Raw genomic sequence first — 15,285 nt, forward strand, 5'->3', positions numbered from 1 at the left:
CAGGGACAGGGGAGCCTGGTGGGCTGCTGTCTATGGGGTCGCACATGACTGAAGCGACTTAGCAGCAGCAGCAGCAGACCAAGGTTGAGGCCTAGTTGAGAAGGCAGCTCAGAGGAACCTGACTATATCAAACCATCATGTTATATACCTTAAATATATACAACTTTACTAAAAAATAAGTTTGGGTCAAGGAAGGCGTCTTCGTCAATGGTTAGAATACTTAATACAGGACTTGTTTTTCCTATACTACTCTTTGGTCAGGGGAACTTTTGATGATTAAAGAAAAAGTTGGAGGTCCTGTGTCTGGCTCATGTCTGTGGAATAAGAAGCAAAGAAAGAAAATGTTTACTTATTCTTCAATCACAAGAAAGTATACCCTAACATAAAAACAAACAGACAACAGCCACACACACACACACACACACAAAGCTATAAAACACCCCTCACAGCCTAGAAGAGAACAACTGTGATCTCTGTCTGGAAAATGTCTGATGAAATCACCTAACTGACAAAGAGGGAACTATTATGGATAATTAGAGTCCTGTCCCTTGGCATCCCAATCCTGTCATCTTGGAGGCTAACCAGGAACAAACAAGAGCAGCATTTGGATGGGATGGGAAACCAATAATGAAACATAAGGAAGTTTAGTCATAGGTTACAGTATATCCAACAAGAGCTTCTCTCAAGTTGCTGAAGCTCTCAGACTGGTCTGTACTGACTTGAGATGGGGATAGATGGGGGAGAAGGGATACTCAAAGAGTCAAAAGAAGGAATATGCTGTGTTAGTGTGTGAATATGTCTGAAGTAGTATACACTTAGGTTAGCCTTTAAGAATCGAACATAGAGATGTTTAGCACACAACCTTTGGTTATCATTCTCCCCCCCAGTCATCATCATCTGTTTTCTAACCTTGTTTATTCTACCCAACCATCTCTTCCACACAAACTTGTGAATAATTATACAAGTCAACACTTTAAATATGCTTTCAGTTTGCATTTGGTTTGAAAGAGCTATTAAGATAATAGAAATGGGACCTGTGCCTATAATGTAATTACTATGAATAATGGCAAAATGAAATTTAAATAAGCGGAACGATCAGCCTTTATTAAATCACTCTCTGCCTGTTAGTACCACTAATGATCTTCCAGACTTAGATTTAGCCTACTTAATTTAGCTTATGTGATGACACTGTGACCATCTGGAAAATGGCCGTGATGCTAATGATTACCAGACATTGTTTACTGTGGACCAATACAAATGGAAAATCCATTTCTTTTTCTCTTGAATTGTTTTCCAACCATGAGAATACACAATGTCATTTAGAGCAGCTTCATGCAAACATACTACAATGAAAAATTAGTTATTTTGACATCTTGGCAATGGTGCTGCATAATTACTTCTGTCAAGCATTTATGTCTGTACTGTGCATATCTGTCTGTCCTTTCCTATGAGTGATTGAAGCAGTGGAGGGAGAAAATAAAAGACTTTAAAAGCTATAAACATTCTCATTTTTTTTATTTCAAGGGGCAGCTGTTAAAGGAAAGCAGACTCCTAGATATTTTGTGATTTTCTTTTAGGCAGGGGCTTAATTAGGCAGCTAAGATCTGTTCTATTGCCTTGTAGAAAATGACTTACAGCTATTTTGAGGGGTGGGCTTGGCTTGGCAGTGAACATTTCTAGTCAGGCCCTTCCCCTTATAATTGTGACATTTCCCTCCTGTGATTTCCTAGAACATTTGTTTATTGTCTGTATAATTCATCTGACATTGACTAGATCTGGCCTTGTAGAGTTAATTAACTTTCCGTATTCCTGGATCACCTACATTGAAAGCCTGGAGGGCAGTTTCTCTGTCTCTTTCTCACTGTTTCTGTCACAATACTGGGCACACAGCTGGGCTCAAGAAACAAACGATGGCTTTGAATTTCAGGCGAGTAACAAGCCAGAAGCCATATAGTCATGAAATCTGTAATAATGACAAAAATCTTGGTTAGTTATTGGAGGGGGCAGCCTTCTTAGAGTCATAATTCTTACTCTTGAGTGTGCCTCAGAATCACCTGGAGAGCTTGTTAAAATAGAAGGTTGGGGAGCTCCCAGGATCAAGAGGGTAATGTACCTGAAAAGGGCATGAAGGTTCTGCATACACCTACCCCCACCCCATGTCTTGCCTTTTACATCCCTTCTTTTGGCTATTCCTGAGTTATAAACCAGTAAACATCAGTAAGGGCTTCCCAGATGGTGCTAGTGGTAAAGAACCCGCCTACTAATGCAAGAGACATAAGAGATGCCGGTTGGATCCCTGGATTGGGAAAATTGGGAGGGTACGGGCAATCCACTCTAGTATTCTTGCCTCGAGAACTGCATGGACAGAGGACCACGGCGGGCTACTGTTCACTGGGTAGCAAAGGGTCGGACGTGACTGAAGCGACTTAGTGCGCATGCGCGCGCGTGCGCGCGCACGCGCGCGCGCGCGCACACACACACACACACACACACACACACACACACACATCAGTTTTAAAGTTAAACAAACAAACAGATAGTTGGGCCCCATCCCAGAGTTTCTAATTCTGCAGGTCTGCAATGAGGCCTGAAAATTGCCCTGTACTGTGTTTTGCATGCATTATCTCATTTAATTCTCACACAATCTTCTGAAGTAGGTACCCTTCATACTTTTTCTCAGGGAATTTCTCTTCCGCATCTTGGATCTGCTGCTGCTGCTAAGTCGCTTCAGTCTTGTCTGACTCTGTGCGACCCCACAGACGGCAGCCCACCAGGCTCACCCATCCCTGGGATTCTCCAGGCAAGAACACTGGAGTGGGTTGCCATTTCCTTCTCCAATGCATGAAAGTGAAAAGTGAAAGTGAAGTCGCTCAGTCATGTCCGACTCCTAGCGACCCCATGGACTGCAGCCTACCAGGCTCCTCCATCCATGGGATTTTCCATCCATGGGATTTTCCAGGCAAGAGTACTGGAGTTGGGTAACATTGCCTTCTCCGATCTTGGATCTGAGAAGAAAGAAATGGCCATTTTGGTGGTAGTCTCACACTGGTCACTACCATCATCCCGGACGTGGGTGTCTGTGTGTGCACAGAGATTCGTACCCTTTTTTTTTTTTTTTTTGATTCTTCTCAGGTCCAAGATGCAGAAGAGAAATTCCCTGAGAAAAAAGTATGAAGGGTACCTATTCTGATCTTTTGGCCCCATCTGGTGGTTTCAGGTTTGACTGAACCAAATACTGCTCCCCCTGCTGGTGAGAATGGTTGGGTCTGTCAGAGGACCTCTTTTCCTGAGGTGGTTTTTTTCTGAAGAGGTTCTGCTGAGGCGGTTGTTCCGAGGCGATTATTCCGAAGCGGTTAGTATTCCCCCACTCTCTGCCCCTTTTCTGGATTTTGTTTATTTGTTTTGTTTTCTGTTTTCGTTTCTGGTTGATGGGGAGCTCCTATTCAATGTAAAGCCTTTATTCCAGACCTCCTGTGACATGTTAAAGGTAAACATATTTTTCTAGGTATTAAGAGTCTTTCACCATATATATATATATATATATATACACACACACACACATACACACACATATATACATACACACACACATATATATATAAACATATAAATATGTAATTATATCCTGTGTCAGAGCTGGAGATGTGGCTGAGGGAATTCGGCTGTTAATCGGATTTTTTTCTCTGTCAAACCCACAAACTTGTCTCGGACATCTGACAAAAATACTTAAAATATAGTGTTAACTGGAGACAGGGTTTTTATCCTTCCGTCCAGATAGTGTCATTATCAGCGAGTGAATGTTTTAAACAAAGATCTTGGAGGAGAGGAAGGGGATCTTGGAGCACGAAGCCTCTCCGTTTCCCTCACAGACCCTGTAGGGGGTTCCCTCCTCTCCCAACACGCACACTTAAGGATGATTAAAATAGGGTGAAGACTACCCTAGTATTCTGCTTTGCGCGTGTAGTGTGGCCCCGCGGGGCTATCAGGCTTAGACCTTCTTTTGCCTTTTTCAAATCAAGATGACAAAGAGGGTAATGAGTTCATGTGACCACTAGGGGGTCTCAGCTGCTTGGAAAACGTGTTTGTACACAAGCCTGCTTTGCCAAGTGAAGAGAAAGTCGCTCAGTCATGTCTTTGCAACTCTTTGCGACCCCATGGACTATACAGTCCTTGGAATTCTCCAGGTCAGAATACTGGAGTGGATAGCCTTTTCCTTCTCCAGGGGATCGTCCCAACCCAGGGATCGAATCCAAGTCTCCCTCATTGCTGGCGGATTCTTACCAGCTGAGCCACAGGGAAGCCCAAGAATACTGGAGTGGGTAGCCTATCCCTTCTCCAGCGGATCTTCCCAACGCAGGGATCAAACCCAGGTTTCCCTCATTGTAGGCAGATTCTTTACCAACTGAGCTATCAAGGAAGCCCTCAAAGTGAAAATCGCTCAGTCTTGTCCGACTCTTTACTACCCCATGGACTGTAGTCCATGGAATTTTCCAGGCCAGAATACTGGAGTGGGTAGCCATTTCCTTCTCCAGGGGATCTTCCTAATCCCGGGATCGAACCCAGGTCTCCTGCATTGGTGAGTCTCCCAAATTGGTGAGTCCCTCCCTGCTAGACTCACTCCCCATCCTAAAAACTGTTTGTATATGTTATATTTATTTATACGTTTCCTTAATGGCCCCATCATAAAAATGTGTATAGGTTCAAGGAGACAATGACAGTCCAACTCCGTAGAGAAACTAACAGGGCCTCACGTACTTAGCCATTCAGTAATCACTCTTGGTGCTATCAGAGTAATTTGACAGTAGTGATTGTGTTACAGTAATCACTCAGCATGTGTCCTCTGAAGCCTTTTTTAATTTTATATTCAGCTTGCTTTGGGGCTTATCACACTCTGCCTTGTGTTGTAGTTATTTCATTAGGCACTTTATCTTTCCAAATACAGAAATGCTTCGGAGAATGACTGTGTTTTACTCATTTTCATTTAGACTGTAAGAGATAGCACTAGGCTGGTCTATATTAGTGAGTGCTTAAGGATATTTACATAATTGAATGTTAGTGTGTACACCTGAAACTAATATGTTATATAGTAATTCTTTTTCAATAAGGAAAGAAAGACAACCATTGGTAATGGTTGTCCAAGAATTGCTATGCCCAGAACCAGACAGAAGTGCCTGGCCACGGCCCAAAATACTGGATCATGTTGGTCCAAAATGCCTGGTTTATTTCAATACCTTCCTAACTAGTTCCACTGAGTGTTTCCTTCCACTCTTCAATAAAATATTTTTTAAAAGAACCAATATATCTTATTAGCCACTGTTATAACAGCTTTATTGAAATGTAATTTAGATACCACATACTTCATGTAAGTGTACAATTCATTGATTTTTAGCATACTCACAGAGTTGTGCAAATATCACCATAATAAATTTTAGAACATTTTCACCACCAAAAAAGAAACCTTGTACCCTTTAGCTATCATACCTCAGTTCCCTCAACCCTGTACCTCCTCAGCTTTAGACAGCAACCATTCTAATTTCTGTCTCTATGGATTTGCCTGTTTTGAACATTTAATATGTGGAATCATACAGTATGTGGTCTTTTGTAACTGACTTCCTTCACTTAGCATAACTTTTTTCCAGTAAAGAGTTGTGACAACACATGTGAAATGTTGTTCATGAAGGAAGGAAGCTCATTAGAGACTTGGTATCAAGGATTTTTGTTGGGGGCTGGTCATGCAGGCACCCTCTGCCTAGAACATACCAAAACTCCAGAGTCCCAGGAGGAAAGATGGTGTTCATCAGAAACCACGTTGTTTGCACAAACAGTGCAAGTATAGTGAGCTATTCTTGTCAATTAAGGTGGTGGGAACCCTCCCCAAATCCAAGTTCCCAGATCCTAGCCAAGGGCCAAACTTACCAACAGGATTTTCAAATGATAACGTTCTCAGGCCTGTTATATTAACTCTTTTCTACACAGATTTTTATAGGGATTGCATTGATTATTTTGAGGGGAATTTCCATCTTAACAATATTAAGTATACCAACCACTGAACACGGCATGTCTTTACATTTATTTAAGTCTTTAATTTCTCTCAAAGATGTTTTGTGGTTTTCAGTGTGCAAGTCTTGTACTTCTTTGGATAAATTTATTTTGGACTATTTTATTCTTTTTGACACCATTGTATTCATTTTCAGATTGTTCCTTGCAAGTGTATGGAAATACAATTGAGTTTTGTATATTGATCTCGTATCCTACAACCTTGAGCTCATTTGTTAGCTTTAATCGTTTTCTTTTTGTGTGTGTGTGGATTTATTAGCTTGTTAATATGGTGGATTATATGGATTTTTAAAAATTGAAGTATAGTTGATCTACAATATTACATTATACAGATGTATAATATAGTGATTCACCATTTTAAAGGTTATACTCCATTTATAGTTATTATAAAATATTGACTATATTCCCTTTATTGTACAATATATCCTTATAGCTTGTTTTGTTTAATTGCTAAGTTGTGTCTGATTCTTTTTGACCCCATGGACTTCAGCACGCCAGGCCTCCCTGTCCCTCACTATCTCCCAGAGTTTGCCCAAGTTCATGTCCATTGAATTGGTGATGCTATCCAACCATCTCATCCTCTGCTGCCCTATTCTCCTTTTGCCTTCAATCTTTCCCAGCATCAGGCTCTTTTCCAATGAGTGGGCTCTTTGCATCAGGTGGCTAAAGTGTTGGAGCTTCACCTTACTTCAGCATCAGTCCTTCCAATGAGTATTCAGGCTTGATTTCCTTTAGGATTGACTGGTTTGATTTCCTGGCTATTCAAGGAACTCTCAAGAGTCTTCTCCAGCACCACAGTTCGAAATCATCAGTTTTTCGGCACTCAGCCTTCTTTATGGTCCAATTCTCACATCCATACATGACTACTGGAAATGCCATATCTTTGACTATATGGACCTTTGTTGGCAAAGTAATGTCTCTGCTTTTTAATACACTGTCTAGGTTTTTCATAGCTTTCCTTCCAAGGAGCAAGTGTCTTCTCATTTCATGGCTGCAGTCACCATCCACAGTGTTTTTGGAGTTCAAGAAGAGAAAATCTGTCACTGCTTCCACTTTTCCCCCTTCTATTTGCCATGAAGTGATGGGACTGGATGCCGTGATCTTAGTTTTTTTTAATGTTGAGTTTTAAGCCAGCTTTTTCACTCTCCTTTTTTGCCCTCATCAAGAGGCTCTTTAGTTCCTCTTCACTTTCTGTCATTAGAGTGGTATCATCTGTCTGAGGTTGTTATTTCTCCCAGCAATCTTGATTCCAGTTTGTAACTCATCCAGCCTGGCATTTCACATGATGTACTCTTCCTATAAGTTAAATAAACAGAGTGACAATATACAGCCTTGTCCTACTCCTTTCCCAATTTTGAACCAGTCCGTCGTTCCATATCTGGTTCTAACTGTTGCTTCTTGACCCACATACAAGTTTCTCGGGAGACAGGTAAGATGATCTGGTATTCCCATCTCTTTAAGAATTTTCTACATTTGTTGTGATCCACCCAATCAAAGGCTTTAATGAAGCAGAAGTAGATGTTTTTCTGGAGTTCCCTTGCTTTCTCTATAATCCAACAAATGTTCGCAATTTGATCTCTGATTCCTCTACTTTTTATAAATCCAGCTTGTACACTTGGAAGTTCTCAGTTCTTGTACTGCTGAAGCCTAGCTTGAAGAATTTTGAGCATAACCTTACTAGCATGGGAAGTGAGCACAATTGTCCAGTAGTTTGAACATTCTTTAGCACTGCCCTTGTTTGGGATTGGAATGAAAACTGACCTTTTCCAGCCCTGTGGCCACTGCTGGGGTTTTCAAATTTGCTGACATATTGAGTGCAGCACTTTAACAGCATCATCTTTTACAATTTGAAATAGCTTAGCTGGGATTCTATCACCTCCAGTAGCTTTATTGGTACTTTCTAAGGCCACTTGACTTCACACTCTAGGATATCTGGTTGTAGGTGAGTGACCACATTATTGTGGTTATCCAGCTCATTAAGATCTTTTTTTGTGCAGTTCTTCTGTGCATTCTTGCCACCTCCTCTTAATCTCTTCTGCCTCTGTTAGGTCCTTACTATTTTTGTCCTTTATCTTGCTCATCCTCGTATGAAATGTTCCTTTGATATCTCCATTTTTCTTGAAGAGATCCTTATAGCTTATTTCATATATGATAGTTTTGTGACTCAATTCCCTACCCCTATATTGCCCCTCTCCCTTCCCTATCCCCATTTGTAACCACTAGTTTGTTTTCTATATCTCTGAGCCTGCTTCATTTTTGTTATATTTACTGTTTCTTTTTTTTTTTTTTTTTTAGATTTCACATATAAGTGAATCACATACAGTATTTGTCCTTCTCTGTCTGACTTATTTTACTTAACATAATACCCTCCAGGTCCAATCATGTTGCTGCAAATAGCAAAATTTCATTCTTTTTATGGCTGAATAGTATTCCATTGTGTGTGTGTGTGTATCTCACATCATCTTTATCCATTTACCTGTTGATAGACACTTAGGTTGCTTCCATACCTTGGCAATTTGTAAATAATGCTCCTATCAACATCAAGGTACATGTATCTTATCTTTTTGTGTTAGTTTTGTTTTTCAGATATATACCCAGAAGTGGAATTGCTGGGTCATATGGTAGTTCTGTTTTCAGTTTTTTTGAGAACCTTCCATACTGTTTTCCAGAGTGGCTGTACCAGTTTACATTCCCACCAACAGTGTACTAAGGTTTCCTTTTCTCAACATCCTCACAAACACTTTGTTATGTATTGTCTTTTTGATGATGGCCATTTTGACAGATGTGAGGTGCTATCTCATTGGGGTTTTGATTTACATTTACCTGATGATTAGCAGTGTTGAGCATCTTTTCATGTTCCCATTGTCCATCTGCATTTCCCCTTTGGAAAAATGTCTATTCAGGACTTCTGTCCATTTTAAAATCTGAGTTTTTTGGATGTTGTGTTGTATATAGCTTTTTTTTTCAGTGCATGTTCTAATTATTCCATTATATATACACAACATATCACAGTCTACTGTAGTTGACATTTTATCAGTTTGAGGGAGTGTAAAACTTTTCCTTCCTTTATCCTCCTACATCGATATTATTGTTTTAAACATTTCCTCTACATATATTGAGAACTGCATCAGATAGTGTTATACATTTTGCTATAACTCTCAGACATAATTGAGAAAGCAGTATCAGAAGGAGGGTCAGTTGTATCTACCTGTATTTTTACTCTTTCCACAGTTCTTTCTCCCTTGTGTTGTTAATACAAAATTCCTTCCATGACTATTTTTTTTACCTTGTAAACTTTCTGTTCTTTTAAGAGGAGCATCTGAGAATGACTTCATTTCCCCTTCACTTCTGAAGGATATTTTCCTTGGATATAGAATTCTCAGTTGCCAACTGACAGCTCTTTCCTCTTAGTACTGGAAAAAACATTGCCACCTTCTTCTGGCCTGTATGTTTTCTATTGTCATTCGACAAAATTTTGCTCTATTAGAAAGGTATCATTTCTCTCTTGCTGCTTTCAAGGTTTTTTTTTTTTTTTTTGTCTTTAGTTTTCAGAAGTTTGATTATGATGTTTTTGTTTGAATTTCTTTGGGTTTATCCTCTTTGGGGTTTACTTACCTTTTAGAATGTAGGTTTATGTCTCTCTCAATTTTGGAAAACGTTCAGCCTTATTTCTTGGAATAAATATTTTTGTAGAAAAGATTACCAGAAGTAGAATCTCTGGGTAAAATGGTTCAAATTTTTAAAAGTCACTATATGTTTTCAAATAACACTTCTAAAGTTGGTAGCAGTTTTTATTTCTGCCGAAAATGCAAGTGCCTGTTTACTCACCCCTTTAGCAACAGAAGTTATTACTAATCTATCAAAATTTTGCCAATACCCTAAAAAAAACAATGCATTGCTGTTTTAATCTACATGTATTTTTAGTGAAACAGCATATTTTTTTGTTTATTGACCATTTATGTTTCTTCTCTAATTGTTCATTTCCTTGTCAGTTTTTTTTTTTTTTTTGGTGGATAGTTCATCTTTTTCTTGTTGATCATGAAGTTCTCTTTGTACATTTTGGAAATTATTCCTTTGTCACTTGTGTTGACAATGTTTTTAGCCAGTTTGTTGTTAGATTTTTTTAACCTTGTTTTTGTTTACTTGTTTTGCCAAATACTACTTAATGTTATTGAGACTTTTGCTCAAAAATCTCTAAATTTTTGTCCTGTTTAGAAAGGTTTTCTTTATTCAAGATTATAAAAATATTTTTTATATTTTATCTAATATTTCCATGGTTGCATTTTCGCAATTAAATGTTGGATCCATGTGAAATATATTTTCATGTTAAAGTGAAGTAGATAAGAGCAGATGTTTCCTACCAGGTTTTCATACAGGAATGTAGTGGGTAGGGGAAAGGAGAGTTCATGACAATTTTGTATGCCTAGGTTGGAGGGAAATATTGGAAAATGGCAGTGTCAAAGAGCTGTCTCCTCTTTTCTCAGTATTCTCTCTGAGTGCTGCCCAAAGGAAAGGTTAAGTCAACTGGAGTTTTGAAAGTTGAGAGAATTTTTTTTTTAATTTTTGGAAAAATTATAATTTTTACTCAGTAACTTTTTTCTTTTTGTGAAAAACTGGAAGGAAATAGGAAAAATAAATTTCTCGTTTTGTGATTTTTGTGTTGCTGTTGTTTTGGTGGATGTACTTTTTCCTCTTTGGACTAAAGAAGATCTGTAGTGATTTGTGTTAATACTGTATTTCCTTTATAGTGCATCCCAGTAGGATGCTTGTCCACAGCGATGACCCTTAAAGGAAGATAACCCATTTACTTGGTTAACAAATATTTTCCACTCATCTGTCCAGAAGACAGGTATGGGGTAGTGCTTTGTCTTTGGTCTCTGGAATCAGACTGCGTGGGTTTAAATCCCAATCTAATAGCTTACTAGCTGTGTGATCTTGGGCAAGTTACTACAAGCTCCTCTTCTGCAAATGTGCTGTGTGCTTAGTCACTCAGTTGTGTTCGACTCTTTGTGACCCCATGGGCTATAGCCTGCCAGGCTCCTCTGTCCATGGGGATTCTCCAGGCAAGAATACTAGAGTGGGGTTGCCATGCCCTCCTCCAGGGGATCTTCCCAACCCAGGGATGGAACCCAGGTCTCCTGCATTGCAGGTGGATTCTTTACCAGCAGAGCTACCAGGGAAGCCCTTCTGCAAAACAGAAACCGTAACAATTCATTGTATTGTTGTGAGCGTCAAAACAGTGTTACACATACAGTAAGCAGTTGATAAATGTGGACTCTTCTTAATGCTAATCACTGAAGATAGAGCACAATGCCTGTGGTCCTTACAGTTGTGGAGCTTGCATTCTTGAGTGATGAGGTAGGTTCAAAAATTAAAAATTGCAATAATTACTCTAAAAGAAATGTAAGGGTTGAGATAAAGTATAAGGGAGTGGGAGAAGAATCCTACTCTAGATAGCATGGTCAAGGAAGGCCTCTCTGAAGAGAGGATAGTTAAGCTGAGACTTTAAAGCATGAGAAAAAAAAAAGTGATTTAAAGAAGAGAGGGAAGAATATTTCTGACAGTGGGAACATCATGTGTGAAGATCCCGAGGAGTGTGATTTTCTGTATATTCAAAGTTTGGGAAGAAGATCATTATGGCTGGAATGGAGTAAATGAGAAAGAGAGTGTTATGAAATGAGGTTGGTGAGATAGATGGGACTTGTAGTCCAGGGTAAGGAGTTTGGATTTTAATTCTGTGGGTACTACAAAAGCAGGAGAGGGACATAATTTTTGTTTTTTGTTTTTTAAAAAGGTTGATCACATCACTGTATTGTATTTGCATTATAGACAAGCCAGATTGGAAAGGGGTAGAACATCTTGGAGGCTTTTGACAGTGGTCCCATTGAGAGATCATGGTGGTAGTGGAGATGGAGAGAAGTGGATGGATATTATATATATATATATATTTTTTTTTTTTTGCAACAAAGTTGGTTTATTTTCAAATATCTCCTATGTTTTACTTACTTCTATCAAAACAGGATTTTTTAGAATGGTGTATTGAATTCTTTTTCAGTATTCCCTTCCTCATTTATTATTTTATTTATTTATTTTAATCGGGGGCTAATTACTTTATAATATTGTATTGGTTTTGCCATACATTTTGAGGTAGAATCAACAGGACTTGCTGAAGGATTGGATTTGGGAGGTTAAGGTGGTGGGAAAGAGTAGAATCAAGGATGATACCCAGGTTTCTGACTTGATTAACAGGCTTGATATGGTACCAGTTTCTGAAATGGGGGGCATTGGAGGAAGGATCAGATTTGGTGAGGTTGTGAATATGTTGAGTTTGAGATATCTATTAGACATCCAAGTGGAGATGTGGAATAATCAGTTGGATTTATGAGTCTGGAGTTCAGGGCCAGCTTTTAGGTGATATTTAAAGTCATGGATTCATATGTGATAACCTAGGGAGATTAAAAAGAGACAAGGGCTTGGGATCATATGACTATTTTCCCTTTAATGTAAAAGCTATGAGATACTATCAGTAAAAGGAGAATGGACTAATAATAAAGGTAAAAATGTAGTTTAGTAGTAGAGTATCTGTATATGCAGGAATTCTTAGATTTTATTCCTGGTATCTCCACTTTTCTCTTTCCCTCCTCAGGACATAGAGCAGGGTGATAAACTCTTCAAGTCTTTTATCAGTTACTCATATATTTTTTTCTAGCTCCTGGACCAAAGCAGGTGCTCAATAAATGTTGAATGAATTAATTAATGTACTAATGAAATAAACGAGAATATCAATGGCAGTACCTGCTTTGCCACAATGCAGCATTTTGATATTGGGCAGTTAGCAAGCATGGGGCTTCACTGGTGCCTCTCTCAGAGGTAAAGAATCGGGCTGCAATGCAGGAGCTGCAGGAGACACGAGTTCGATCCCTGGGTCGGAAAGATCCCCTGGAGGAGGGCATGGCAACCCACTCCAGTATTCTTGCCTGGAGAATCCCACGGACAGAGGAGCCTGGCAGGCTACAGTCCATAGGGTCACAAAGAGTCGGACACAACTGAAGTGACTTAGCACGCGTGCAATTAGCAAGCTACAGTTTTCTTGTGTCTGTAAAATGGCAATAATAAAAGCACCTACCTTTGGGGACAATGTTTAAAACAATTTAAAAAGTTATAGTAATCAGCAAGAGTTAGTCCTCAATTAATGTTTTAGCTACTATTAGTTATCTGCACTATGGGTGCTATCCATAAAATAGGGGCAATAATTTCTGCTCTGCTTCCATCACAAGGCCATTTGTGAAGCCAGCAAAAGTTAATGTTTGACTCTATAAAAGCTTATTATTATTGTTGTTGTTATTATTTGGCCGCCCTGCGGTTTTCGGGATCTCGGTTCCCCGAGCAGGGATTGAACCTGGGCCAGGGCAGAGAAAGCAGCGAGTCTTAACCCAATGGATTGCCAGGCAATTCTCCAAAGCTTATTAATATTTTAATTGCTCAGGACTTCACCACGTAATGCAGCCGCTCTCTCCATCCTCCGACAGGGTTATTTAAATAAAAACACGTCTTTAAAGGGACCCACCATGGGGTCGCTGGAGTCGGACACGACTTCACTTTCACTTTTCACTTTCATGCAATGGAGGAGGAAATGGCAACCCACTCCAGTGTTCTTGCTTGGAGAATCCCAGGGACGGGGGAGCCTGGTGGGCTGCCGTCTATGGGGTCGCACAGAGTCGGACACGGCTGAAGTGACGCAGCAGCAGTACTCCCTTTGTCAGTCCAGTCCGGTCTAACCAATGGTACTCGAAACCACGCCCCATTGGGGAGTCTATTAGCCTCAGAGTTCTCTTTGAAACTATCCAGCCCGCCCCTCCTTGCTAGGCGACGCGACTCAACGGCACGCTGATTGGCCCCTGCTGGCCAATCACCACTGCTCTTCTTCCTGGGCTGTACTTTTAAAAACTAGCTTGGCTAAATTGAGACGGACGCTGGTTGCTGCAACGCGGAGCTCTGGTCATTTCCCTGGCCTCACCTGGCCTAGGAGTGCGTCCGTGATCTTTCCTGTTCTGCCCTCAATCTCGATATGAGGTAGGCGCCTTTGAACTTGTCCTACTGACTCGAATGTCCGGCTCTGTCGCCCGCGGGAGGGTCCTTGAGGCTCACTCCAGTCCCTGTAACTTTTGCCGGAATGCGTCCTGCCACGAAATTTTTGCTTTCTCCTGTCAGTCAGCAGTCTGCGGAGAGAGTCCTGTCCAAGGTTGGGCAGGGAGTGTGAGATGGCAAAACAAACAAACAAAACCCAAACTGGTTCCCGGCTTTTAAATGGAGCTACCGCTGCAACATTCCTGAATCGGAGTACATTTCTGTAGTCTTTTCACAAGTGAAGCTGTACAGGATCAATTTAACCTACAAAACGTACTTAAGTTAGAGAATGCAACGTGAGGGATATCTTGAACTACAGGTTGAAGGATATGAAGGGGGGTGGAAACGTATCTTTTCTCCCTTGTCTCCAGTCAGTCCGTCAGTTGTGTGCTCAGTCGTGTCCGACTCTTTCGACCCCATGGACTATAGCCCCCCCACCCCAGGCTCCTCTATCCGTGTAATTTTCCATGCAAGAATACTGGAGTGGGTTGCCATTTCCTCCTCTCGGGGATCTTCCTGACCCAGGGATCGAACCCAAGTCTCTTGTGTCTCCTGCATTGGCAGGCGAGTGCCTCACCACTGCGCCACCTGGGAAGCACCGTTGTCTCCACTAGCTAGTGATAGAAGAGAGTTAGTGAGACTTAAGATTTTCACTTTCAGTCGCATCCAGCTCTGGCTTTGTCATGGCTCTCTGCTGTGGATGGACCTCCTGGGATCCTAGAATGTCAGAGGTTGAAGGGATCCAAGAACAATGCTTCTTCAAGTGCATACAAATCACCAGGGGAAGTTAACTTCCACTTTCAGATTTGGTAAAGCCTAGCTTGGGGAGTGGGAGCAGGCAATGGCAACCCACTCCAGTACTCTTGCCTGGAAAATCCCTTGGACGGAGGAGCCTGGTAGGCTGCAGTCCATGGAGTCATGAAGAGTCGGACACGACTGAGCGATTTCATTTTCACTTTCATGCATTGGAGAAGGAAATGGCAACCCACTCCAATGTTCTTGCCTGGAGAATCCCAGGGACGGGGGAGCCTGGTGGGCTGCCGTCTGTGGGGTCGCACAGGGTCGGACACGACTGTAGCAACTTAGCAGCAGCAGCAGCAG

General features: G+C 40.8%; 1 protein-coding gene across 3 annotated transcripts in view; it reads left to right on the forward strand.

Moving 5' to 3' along the window:
- Positions 1-14,019: 14,019 nt before the first annotated feature.
- Positions 14,020-15,285, forward strand: part of CCNB3 (cyclin B3) — a 51,338-nt gene continuing 50,072 nt past the window's right edge. For all 3 annotated transcript variants that reach the window (XM_055565593.1, XM_055565594.1, XM_055565595.1), the window contains exon 1: positions 14,020-14,130. The gene's annotated coding sequence lies outside the window, so the exon portion shown is untranslated. The remainder of the gene's footprint in view (positions 14,131-15,285) is intronic.

Source organism: Bubalus kerabau, chromosome X, assembly GCF_029407905.1.
Source record: "Bubalus kerabau isolate K-KA32 ecotype Philippines breed swamp buffalo chromosome X, PCC_UOA_SB_1v2, whole genome shotgun sequence".
Classification (NCBI taxonomy): domain Eukaryota; kingdom Metazoa; phylum Chordata; class Mammalia; order Artiodactyla; family Bovidae; genus Bubalus; species Bubalus kerabau.